Source organism: Platalea leucorodia, assembly GCF_965183815.1.
Source record: "Platalea leucorodia genome assembly, chromosome: 4".
In the NCBI taxonomy this organism is placed as follows: Eukaryota; Metazoa; Chordata; class Aves; order Pelecaniformes; family Threskiornithidae; genus Platalea; species Platalea leucorodia.
Window position 1 is genome coordinate 14,595,773 of NC_138826.1, and position 12,577 is coordinate 14,608,349.

Sequence of the window (12,577 nt, forward strand, 5' to 3'; positions counted from 1 at the left end):
GATGAGCACTGGCTCTGCTGAGAGGTTTTGCACTCCTGTACCATGTGGAGCTGGTGGTGTTGCGATTTCAAGTATGCAACCCGTTGCCTTAACTAAATTCATTCCTGTTGTACCACCAAGATAAAGGTACACAGCAGAGGGAGGACCATGAACGTTTTAGGGAGTTGTGCAACCCAGGAACTTGTTTCGTACCTTCAAATCAGAACGTGCGTCAGTGAAATGGTGGCTTGAGCCATGTTGCTGAGTGCGGTCCTGAGCAAAGCCAGATCAGATGTTTCATCCTGGCCTCGCTCCAGCTGATCTGTGTAGGTCCACTGGTGGAGAGAGATGTGTTGCCTGCTTCCTAAATCTGGCCTGAGTATTTATTTTTCACAGAAGTAACACCAAAGTACACTTGGACTATACAGAAGCTGTAATTGAAATTTACTGGGAGGTAGTTTCTGTAATAATTATCTACAATACCTGACATATGCCACAACCCAATTTTGTGGCTCTGCCATGCTGGTATATTTGACTTATTTCATTGTGGGCATTGAACAGAAGTATCACGCATCAGTGAAATATCTCCATCTTTGGAGTCTGATACAGTGAATTTTGGACGGCAACACTACACCTCAGATTATGAGTAGGGATAAAGAAGAATCCCACATCCAATTGACCATGGCAAATCCAATTCAAAATGCAAAGGGATATTTTTCCTCCCATTAGGCAGAATGTGATTAATGTCCCATGTGGAAAATTGTTCAAGACAGACGTGCTCATAAATTATGGCATAAGAGATCCTATTACTACAAGCTCCATCAAAACCTACCGTGCCTCCCAAAATAGCAATAAGAAGATAATTATATTAACAGCCTTTCTTGTTATTTGATGTATGACTGACATAGGCTGTAAGCTTATTTTCTGCCAGATTGGAGCCTTCATTTAAGGATGGATGCTTTGGCATCTGTGGACATTAACAATAATCCTTGGTTTCTGACATTGGAAATTAAAAACATTACAGGAAAATTTTTAAAACAGAGGATTGAAAGCCAATAGGTGCAAAAGAGCCCACAGTTTAAAATGGTGCATCCTCTGGGGATGGACTTAAAAACTTAATATCCAAAAAGAAACATGGTTTTACCAGCAAGGATTCTTGAAGGATCTGTTCTAAAATCTGCGCTGTTCAACCCAGGATCTGCAAAAGAGGGTGTTAGTGATATGACTAACTTAGCTGATCACAAAATTTACTTAGGATACTCAAATTTGGAGCTGACTGCAAAAAGTTGGAGGAGGAGCTCATGATATTGATGGTAAAAAGGCAGTTCGGTGTTGGTAAGCTCAAAGCAGTGCTCCGGGGGGGGAAAAAGGGATCATTGCAACCTAGGAAGGAGATTTCAGTAGTTCTGAGGATGTTTCCATGAAAACTGCAGCTCAACAGTCAGCAGCAGTCAGAAAGCCAAAGGTGGTGTTAGAAAGAATTAGGCAAAGAATGGGAAAGAAAACCCAGAGCTTCAGCTGTGGAAATCCACGATTTCCCCACGTTGTGAATACCGTGTGCAGGTCTGGTCATTGCCTCTCAGAAAGGGTATATATAATAAAGTAAGGTGCTGAGAAGGATGACAGAGGTGATTACAGAGGTGAATTGGCTTCTGTATGAGGGGAATAAATATACTAAAAGTCTTCAATCTGGAACAAAGGTGATGGTTGGGATAGAGTAGAAGTTTATGAAATCACGAAGAATTTGAGAGAGTGAGGAGGACATGATTATTTGTATTTCTCAGAATGCAAAACCCAGGTGCAGCCTGTGAAATTTGGAAAGCAAGCTTAAAGTGAACAAAAGGAAGTATGTAATCACATGCCATGTGATTAAATTATGAAATTCATTTCCAGAGGACTCTATAGGGACTGCAATATCTGTGGGTTCAAAAATGTACTAAAGCAGTTTCTGTAGGATGGAGCCAACACTGCTTGCTAAAAATTATTTTCTAATTGCAAAAAATTCTAACCACTGATGTGCAGGAATGGGGAGTGTGTATCAGGAGAAGGATCCCATTACATGTGTCCTGTTCTTGAATTTCTTGCCTATCTTTTCCTGGCCGCTCTTGTAGACAGGGAGCTGAACTACAGAGATCTTTGACCCAACCAAATGCAACACTCTTACATCGCTGCAACAAAGTGGACTAAGTCTTCTGTCCCTTTTTAGTGTGTTATAACTACCAGTGAAGCTGCATTCTTGAACTGTAGGAGCTAAACACATCGATGGTGATCCTCCATCTAGAAGTGGAGGAGATGGCGTCTGTCCATTCTTGACCTTCTGCTTGGCGACCACAAGTCTGCAGGCTGGACCACCTCAGAGGGGTTATCTGAGGTACCCAATAGTGGGACTTTGTACCTCTGCCCAGTCCTGTGTAGCACTGCACACCAGGACACAAAGACAAACACCATTTGGGGAGCTGCCATTCCTGTGTGGTGGCACACGGAGAGAAAGACCGGTTTGTTTGGTGGTGTGGGTTTTGTTAGCAGTCAGCCATGTTTGGCTGCTCAGTGTCTCCGTAGCTTCAAATGCAATTAATCAGGGCCCAAAAGGGTAATTATTGCTCACATTCCTAATTCAGATTGCTGTGCCTATTCATGTTACTGTTTTTTCTTTAATTTAGCAATAAAGTTGGGGTTATTTTCATGTTTTTATGCTGCTGGCCCAGCAATCCTTATTAAAAATAAAAAATAACAAAACAGTAGTTTCCAGTCCCCCTTTTTCCTTCTCCCTGGGAAATGAAAAGGCCATATTAACTGTGAAAGGGAAATGAAAGCGTGTACAGTCCTAGGGTCCTGCTGTCACCTTGGTGGAAGGCACTTTTCCTTTCATGGAGCGAGTAATTGCTTAGAGCATTAATCTCTGAAAGAGGCTTTTTATTCTGCAGTGGGTGAAGCTGTTAACATCTGACAGTGCTGTTTCCTCATTTGATCAGACATGGGCACCTTGCTGAACCCAGAAGAAGGTGGCCCTGGAAAGCTGGGGATGCTCAGCACCCTCGACCTGAGCTCCAGGGCAACAGCTGTGTCCTTCAGGGTGCTCTCGCACCCTTAACACTGCATTTACTTGCATGTGGAGGAACTGAGAGGAATTTTTCAGGAAGATTTTCCTCAGCTGTCTTCTGGCATCAGCAGGCACTGCTGGTGTGAAGTTGCATGCGAGCATAGTTTGGATTAAGTGGCCTGAGCTTGAAATGGCTGAAGTGCTCACACATGGAGGAGCCGGCTGTGAAGGACGCTGGTTATCTGATAAGTAATTATAAAATCATTTCCCTGTGCATTTGCTGAGCTGTGGTAACTGCTGGTGTGAGTGCTCTTAGTCATGCAGCCAAGGTGGAGCAACCTGAGTGAGCTTTGCTGTCCCTGGGAGGCTGAGTGACTGGACACGGGCTCGTGTTGGTGCAGGCTACATGTGCCCACACGGGATCACCGTGTCCACTGCCTACCAAAGGAGTGGGTTAGCCGTGCATCCATCAGCTGGGAAGGGGCAATAAGGGTAGCTTCATGGTCAAGAGTTAAGGAGGACGTGCTGCTGGGTGGCCTGGCCACAGACCTGACCCAAAGGCTGTTTCATCAGGTGCTGTGGCCAGATCACACGTCCCAGCTGGGTTGTTGCATGCAGGAGGCAGGAGAAGAGTCCGACTTCGGAGTCAGCGCAAAGAGGTGCAAACATGATTGCACTGGTCAGCCCCCCAACATGTGCTGGAAATGAAAGTGCCCTTCTCCTGTCACACACAGAAATCACCCATCCCTGCCTTAAAGCACTCGCTCACGAGCCTCTGAAATCAACAGTAGCTTTATCAGGGATCAGAGCAGGCAAAGAAGAAATCCCTACCAGAGATTGTCTTAATGACACGAAAAGGTAAGACATACTAAAAAGACATGCCTGGAACCAGAGAATGGTGCCTGGGTTTTGAGATGGTGTCTTCATCTGCAGATGAGCTTTCTGACTCAAAGGCCAGCCAGCTTTGGTCTGGTCGTCATTCAGTGGCTTGCTTCTGTGCCTGTCGTTGTCTACTGAAAATTCAGCTTAAACCTAGTTAAAGGTTTCGCTTGGAGGATTCCAGGAGAGCACTTCCATTTGGAAAAAGAGAACAGTGCTCTGTTTTGCAAAGCACCAGGGGATTTTGTTTCTGAATACTGCTCTCTGAAACCCTAGCTGGTGAGTTCCAGCCTCTGACAAGCACAGACACCTAGTTATGTTTGCCACCACGTTGTTTGTTTGTTTAATTTCTGTGTTAATTGGTGCCTTCCAAATACCACAACTGCTCTGACGAGCACTGTCCCTGCCAATCTGACTGCTGAATTTCACCTCCTGTAATGTGGGACATGTGTACCTGGCAGCTGACTTAATCGAGGTCTTCCACAGGAGAGAATTTTGCCTCATTTGTGGCAGAAATCAAGGATTTGTTTTTGATTAGAATAAGTGTTTGAACAGAAAGATTTTCTGGCCCCAGATGCCAAGGTAGGTGTATTTTCATTCTGCATGTGATCAGCAGAGGGACCTAGGGACTGGCTTTGTTGTTTTCATTAGTGTGTGCTCCTTTTGTGACCTTGTGAAGCCACCTTCGCATCCCTACCCCTCAATTTCTTCCTGCAATGTTCCTGTAAGAGTATATGCCGTAGCACCGCGTTATTGCATGACCTACATCCTAGTAATAATAACTTTGATCTATGTGGTGTGAGTGCAAATGCTATTTTATTCACAGCTCCAGTTCTCAGCCAGCTTAAGGGTGGAGTCTCCCAAGCGGTGTTATTGCCAGTCGTGCCAAAGGATGTGGCTAGGACCTTACTGTGCTTTTCCAGTGTAGTTTGGCAAGGGTGTGGTGCAAATCCATCTCCTTCCAGTGACCTTGCTGCAAGGTCTTCGACCCCAGTGGATGTAGCTCAAAGGCTCCCTGTTGGCGAGGCTGGCGCTGGCCCAATGTCTGTGAGGTAGTGTCTTGGGCTTCGTGTCACACCAGCACGTGCGTTAATAACAAGTCTCATAAGAGCTTATAAGACAGTGAAAATGTTTTAATAGGCTCAATTAGTTAAGGCTCCTGCTTGAAAAGGTTGAGGTGGGACCATATGCTCTTTCCCTGAGGGTCCATACCACCAAGTGGCAGTAGAAAGACTCCTGTTGACTTCAACAGACACCAGTGAGCAAGGTGGTACTTGATGTGTTTTTGGAAAGAGCAGAGGAAGAGTTTAGATAGTGTAGCTACAGGGGCATGGTCTTGCCCTTCAGGAAGAGCATTTTTCATGGTTAAGGTGGCACAAAGGCATTTGAGAGGCTCCTGCCTTTTCCCACTCTCGGGTCAGGAGCTCGGATGATACAAGCATGTTCACCAGCAAATATGTAATACAAACAGGGGATACTGGTTCCCGAACTCGTTGGACCAATGTACAGTGATCCACATCATTCCCACACTGGCCGGGAAGTGAAAGTTACTCTTGACCATAGCTCTGCAGACTGTCTGTGGACCACTAGTGATTTGGAGATCACAGGTTTGGAGTCACTAACTGCCTAGGTGAAAACAGGACACTGGCATCAGCTGATACAGGAAGAAAACCAAGTATTTCAGCAATGAGATGTAGTGGTTGATGTTTCTCTCATCAGTTTGGTATAGGGTCTAGATAGTTTGATCATTATTTAAGCCCTGGTGTATCCGCATGTTGGATGACTTGGTCCTGGAAATTTGGAAATGGATCTTTTTGGAGGATGTTCAACAAAATGCAGGGTGTAGTGGATGTGTAGGTGTGCAGATTCTTATCTTAGGGGAGAAGTATGCATAGGCAAGGGAGATGTTTTGGATCTGTGTAGGCTTTCCTGTTTTTCTGTGCCTTTTGCTCCCAGCGTAGCAAAGACTGTATGGAAAGACGGGGACACTCCTGCATCCTCTGTGTGAGGAAGCCATGCTGTTTCCTAAGGCAATGTTTCTCGGATGTTTTGAAAACGTGACCCTCTTTTGGCTCCTCATCTCTGTGGGACTCGGAATTATCATCAGGTCAGTTCCTCCGGGTGAGGGTGTGCCAGTTGCCAGTGTTGCTGGCTGCAGGTATAAATACCATTCTCCCTTTCCACTCAGACAAACTGACTGCTTTCTGCAATTAAAAGCAGTTGGCTGTTCACAGGCTAATGTAGCACTTGCAACCAGTAATTACAAATGAGTTCACTTTCCACCTTAGGGAAGCTGTGTAGTTCGAGGAGGCACCATTTCATTGCAGAAATTGAAGACTTTACTCACTGAATCAACACTCCCAACATTTTGCAACCACTCACAGACTGGGAAGTTCAGTTTTAAGGGATCTGGGGACTTGTGCTCACACTCAGATCCTCTTGTGTGCGGTAGATGCTTTACTTTGCTGTACTCTGGTGGTAGAGTTGGTTTAAGCAAGGTGATGGATCTCTTCGGGTTTGCTGGTGCATACAGACCAATGCACAGAGAGCTGCCTCTCAGTAAGAAAATTGAAAGGATAATTTTGTAGCACTTTTGCCTGCCCTTTCCAGACGAAACACTGCATAATTTGACTGCACCGTGATTCCTGCCTTGCTCTGGAGAGGTGGGAGATTTGCAGCTGGGGCAGCTGAAGAGGAGATTACAGGAGCAATGGGTTGTTTGGGTGATAGCAACAGGACATAGTGCAACATGAAGTAGCTCTTGGCTTGTGCAAAACACTGTACCAACAGCAACAGAGCTATTAGCTTGAGATTTGCACCCCATGGCCCCCATCTGTCACTCCTGAATTCCAGCATCAGTGCTCATGGCTTTTCTCCTTCTTCCAGCTGTGCCTGGTGCTTGAATTCCCAAAATCTGTACTAGCAAAGCTGTTCCAGAGCTGATGCTGTTGTCCCTGGAGGATAGATAGTAGCCACCCTTACAGACGGTGGAAAGCAGCCAGCTTCAGAGGTAGGAGCTCTTTGCTAGTGGGGAATCCAGCCTCGCCTCTTGCCTGTCTTTGGTTTCCCCTTGTCATTATTCACATAAGGGCATATTCTGCTTATTGCTTCTCATGGAGGAAGATTTCTTTTCCTGGTGATACTCTTTTATGCAAGCCATGTTATTTCCCATGCTTTATTGCTTCTTGGTGATTTTCTTCAACATTGCAGCCTAGGCACATTAAAAACAGGATCCAAGTGCAGAAGGACACCCTCCCCACCATCCTCCATATCTCAGGGCAATATTGTTATTGCTTGCATTGGCTTTCCTGGCTGCCCCATCTGTCTCCAGCACCTCTTGTCACCTTCCATAGTAATTCCTGCTGATTAGCAAAGGCCTTTATCAACTGAGGCCCTTTAGCAGCCAAGTTCAGCCAACAGTTCTGACTTTGGCACGAGTTTCTACTTATTATAAAAGTCCTTCCCCCTCCCACCAGTGGAAACACTATGAATCATTTCCCTCCCCTTTCTTTGTCAGGAGCAAATGCCATCAGTGTTAGGACCCTGGCACTGGCTTTCTGACTCCAGGAAATCATGGATGAAACAATCCATGGAAACTGGGATCCCCATGTAAAAGTAAGACATTATTTTGTAAGGAACACGCCTCTTTTTTGGCTGCTGTCAGATTGCCATCTGGTTGACAATCACACATACTTCCATGAGAAACATAAAATGTTCTTCTATACTATAGTATTGTGCTGTTGAATTATCTATTTTGCATTGCAAGGTGGCAGTGTGTATTTAAATGCTCCATTTAAATAAACCCATAAACCATGGGAGTTGCATTGTGTTACAGGTGCCTGAGAGTTTCGGGCAGGACCCTGAGGTGGATGTCACAGCTTAAATGAGTTGAGGGGAATTTGTGTCGTATCTGATTGTACATCTGTGCTTCTTCAGTGTATAAAAATAATAACAGCTATGTGTAAGGAGTAGAAGCCTTCATAAAAATACTTGAGCAGCAAAATGGTTTTAGTTACACTGGAGGAAGCCCAAAAGGAGAACCTGTAACTGCATGAGGGCCAAATTCTTTAACCTTTTTTACTGATGCGACTCCAGTCTAACTGCAAAAAGAGTCTGACCTCCACTCATAAGCAGACTGTCTCTCAGAAGTTGATGTTAAGTTGAACATGTTCCTTGGCAATATATATACAGACCTGGTGCCTCCCAGGTTCTCAGGTAAAAAAGAGGAGAGAACCAACAGCACAGTAACAAGAACAACATGAAGAGGCAAAACCAGGAGCTCTTCCCTGCTCTTAGGAGACAGCTGACTGACAGAGCCTCCGCAAGCTGGAGCTTGTGTAGTCGGAGGCAGCACGTCTCCTTTAAACATAAATCAGATGAGACATTAGAGTATTTTTAATGCGCCCATTAGTCTTCAGGCTGTCCACTGTTGAATATTTATCGTATGGCTTGCTTCACATACTGCCCTCAGAAGTGTGGTGACAGTTCTTGAAGTAGAAGATTAAATGTGAATATGCATTTGTCCATCGTCCCTTTGACAGTGGGTTTGGACTCTTCCTAACCTCTGACAGATGCTCCTTGCTTGAAACAACTGGTGTCCTTGGACCAATCCATCACCCAGACATCTCTTTAAAGGGACTCAAGCTCAGCAATCAGAGAGTAAGAGCAGGAGGTGGATCTGTTGTCTGGTAGATTTGGAAGGGAGCTTAACAGCAATTTCCCTGCCTCCCTGTTGCTCCTGCCACAGCTCCCACTCGCTGCCTGGCTCCAAAGAGCAGCAAAGCTGGCAGCTTGGGGCTAAGCCATGGTCACAGTGGTGGGAAGATCATGAAGACATCTCTAGAAGGTCTCCAGGCTTAGATACACAGCACCTCTCCTTGGCAGTAAAAGGCATGGTTAGGAGAGTTGTTTTAGAGGCTGTCTTATAGCTTATAGATCACCAGTGTAGGGCAGTAGCTGCTGTGACAGCTGGCATCTGCTGTGATTGTAGGGGCTGTATAGCATATGTCCCCCTCCCTTGAAGAGGAAAGACTGATTCTCCTGCTAGGCATCCCCTCAGGGACTTCTAGTGCTTCTCTGCCTAGTGATGCCCGGTGCTGTCCTGCCTCCAGACTCTGCTCCACAGTGTCACCAAGCCCACCAGGAGCTGGGCTTCTTCCCTGCACGAACCATGTCCTTGACCATTTCAAAGCATTAGGCTGTGGACCCTTCTGGTGTGTTCAGCACAAACCTGTAGGCTAATGGGAGGACCAGAGAGAGTGTTGGGATGCTTTTAAGCCTGTTTGTTCTTGGGGTCCATGGCACATGTTAAAATCTGTGCTCCTCTAAGTATGAGGTTATGCAGGAATAAAGTGATATTCAGAGGATACCTTTAAGCTTGCAGAATCAGCAGCTGCCAGATAGACAGTCTCCTGCATAGCTTTGTTCTTCCCACTTTGTGCACCCGCTGTGTATACAGGAGGAAACTGAGGTCTTGTGGGAGAAGAGGTGTGTGGTCGTGGAATTAAAGACTACATCTATATATATACAGAGAGATGAAGGGATGACTTAAGATGTCCCCTACAATGCTAAACCTGATACTTTGCCTCTTATCCACATTAATTTCCTAGGAATAATATTTTCTTTAAAGAAAAAAGGATAAAAATAAATATTGTTATCCTGCATTAGCAGCAGGGCTGGAGCCCTGTGTCTTCCCCACATCTCTCTTTCCCAATGCTGCAGTCCTCAGAGTCTGTCCTAACGTGCCAGCCCTCCCTTGGCCTGGTCCGAGCCTGGCACATCAGTGAATGAAATATTTGCATGAGGCAGCGATGTCCCACGTAGCCTATAGCTTCCCATCTGAGTCCGAGACAGACTTCCCGTTCACTTCCTAGCTGGGCTGCAGCATGGTTAAAAAGCCGCTCGTCCTTCTGTAAAATGGGGGTGTAGTGCCTGAGGAGGCTTAAAAGAGCTGCAGTAAAATTCAGGAGAGGGGAAGCAGCACTGTAAGTACTCACATAGAAGTAGATCCCTTCCTTAGAGGTGTGGCAACTGCCCAGAGGAAAAGCCAAGCGGCACATAAACCGCTACTCCACCCTCACAAGGAAATTGCCTGGGCTGTTCTGCATTTACCAGCCACCCTGGGACTTCCCTGCTTCAGGTTAGCGCTGCATGAAATGCACCTTTCCACTGCCATCCTGAGGAGTCCTTGCTGGCTCTTAGGTGCCCCGCTGCTCAGCTGTCTGCCTGCTCTTTATTTCTTTATGGCAACCCTAAGTACCTCGTTAGGCAAAGCTTTGCATTAATGGGGTCTGTGTCCAGTGTACCCACTTGGAGAACGTAAAGAGCGTACAGCATGGGTCTCTTGGGTTACCTTCTTTTTCCAGTCCCATGGAACCTCCCCTGCTTTCAGAGGAAGACCAGTAGAAATGGGGAACTGGAGAAAGCAGTAGTAACTCATACTGGATCTTCAGTGGTTCCTGCTGGTAGGTCGTGATGGCTTTGGCCGAGCTTCTGTCAGCACAGTCTGTCTTCCCAGAAGAGGGGAGAGGCTGGGCAGTTGAGAAGTTGTCCCTCCTTAGAGGTGCTTCAGTACCCCGGCAGTGAGACTTCTCTGCCTGAGGACCCCCAGGATTTGTGAGGGGGTCCCTCCTTGCTGCCCACCAGAACTGGATGTGCTTGCGGAGTGTCCTTATTTTTCTTCTTGCTTTTTTCTTTGTTGACCGCTACTCCATGGTGCTCTAAACTATTCAGCCTTCTCCAGATCTCGGTTTTGAATGCCATACTTGACTGGGCAGCTACCTGATCTACCCCACAGCCCTCATCGAGCCTTTTCCAGCTTCCAATAGCAGAGAGAAAATCTTCCTTTTTCTGAAGGGATAAAAATGGAAGCACCTTCTGGGCTTTGCTTCATCCTAACACCACAGTCATCCTGATATTTTCCATTTCCATTTAAGGACTGAATTAAGACTCATCATATCCTGGGGTCTTTTTTGTACTCTGTGTTTAATATAGCATTCTTTATTATATTTATCTTGTTTCTTATGTTTGAGTCTTTCATTTATTATGTTACTTTGAAGACTGGGCCTCCCTGTAAACTGTCTTTTTAGGAAAGCTGAATTGCATTTACAGGAGATCTTTAATGTGTTTAAGTCTTTGGTTCCTTTATGTTTTTATATGGTCACCGGTTCGACTTTCGACTCATGGCTTGAACTGAAAACAGGAAAGCCAGAAAGTGAGAATGTTTCCAAAATGTCGCTTTCTCTTTGCAGTATATTTATAAAAGTTGCAAAGAAATACCAAGATCTCCCACACCAGCATTTCTGGAGCACTGAGAAAGGAACTAGTCTTTTCTCTACAGCTACCCCCACACCCCTTCCCCCCAAAGAAGCAGCTTACTGCAGTTATGCAGTACAAGTAGAGTGTGATCCTGGAGGCTATCAGAAATAATAAGAAATGTTTTGGATGTGCAGGTAGTTCTCCCCATTTACCAGGCAGAGAAGCAGCAATGTTTTGGTGTGTCCAAAGTTGGTCAGTGCAGGGAGATGGAAATGCCACTTTCCTTCTCCAGCAGCTTTTGACTAAATCACTCAAGCTCAGATGAATGTCTCAGACAGCTATTGAAGATTTCCCCTGTGCTCTGTGACCATGTGGCATCACATCCTACAGGGACGGCTCGGCACCAGTTTCTTAATGAGATAACCACAGGGAACCTAGAGAGATAAATTTATGGCACTAGGAAATGGCTTTACCTCACAGGACAAACTGTTTTGCTGACAGAATTGGGGATAGAGATAAACCGCTTGCTCCTGTCTGAAACAAAAGGCTTTAACACCTTCCAGATTAGCAGCTATGGAAGAGAAGGCAACCAAAAGGGGCAGAGTCTGGGAGGGTTTAAAGCCTCTGCTACTGGACTGTTAAAGGCTGCCATTTCATTAACCTCTCAGCTTGTGTAATCATGACAAAATCAAAGCCACGTATTCAGATTTTGGGTCTGATTTCATTTCCTAGTCCATTTTCTTATCCCATGATCTGTGTATGAGTATCTCATTTGCCTGTTGGCAGAAGAAGTTTGGAGCAGGGGGTGGTATGTATGTCAGTGGTTTTATTATGTAGACATTTCATGGACTAAATAATGCTGGCAGATACTGTTTTCTTCCACCACAAGGAGAACATATAATTTATTCTTGTCCCATTACATTAAAAGAAATACAGCACAAAAGAAAAAGGGAAGAAAACCACCAAAAAAGGATATGAAGATATAATCCCTTCAAGCCAAAAAAATACCAACTCTATGACATCCTTGTGTGTGGGGGAACTCAGCTCCTAGATTATTTTGATAAACTTTGTTACAATCAATTTCACACAAAACCCAGCCGTTTATTTAATCTTAACTGCTTGCAGAAATGTCATCCAGTAAGGATACTGAGGTTGTTACTTTTTTTACTTTCAAAAAAAAAAAAGAGAGAGTTAGTTTATTTTCCTTCTATTATTTGGTTTCCCTCTGTAGATTTATAAGGGCTCTGCCACCAACAGCCTTGTATTTGCTTGTGAGCTGGCTGTGTGGTTTGTCTGCCTGCAAGGGCAGGAGCATCTGCAGCGGGAGGCGGCTGAGTGGGCAGGATGGGGTGTAGATGGAGCCTGCATCGCACCCCAGCGATGCTCCCTGCCTTGCCAGCACGGATATGCCAAAGCAGCCCC

At 45.4% G+C, this 12,577-nt stretch overlaps 1 protein-coding gene across 2 annotated transcripts in view; it reads left to right on the forward strand.

Moving 5' to 3' along the window:
- The window catches only part of SH3PXD2A (SH3 and PX domains 2A), a gene marked incomplete at its 5' end in the record, with an annotated part of 263,482 nt that overhangs the window by 97,569 nt on the left and 153,336 nt on the right, over positions 1–12,577 (forward strand). The gene's annotated exons all lie outside the window — the stretch shown is intronic.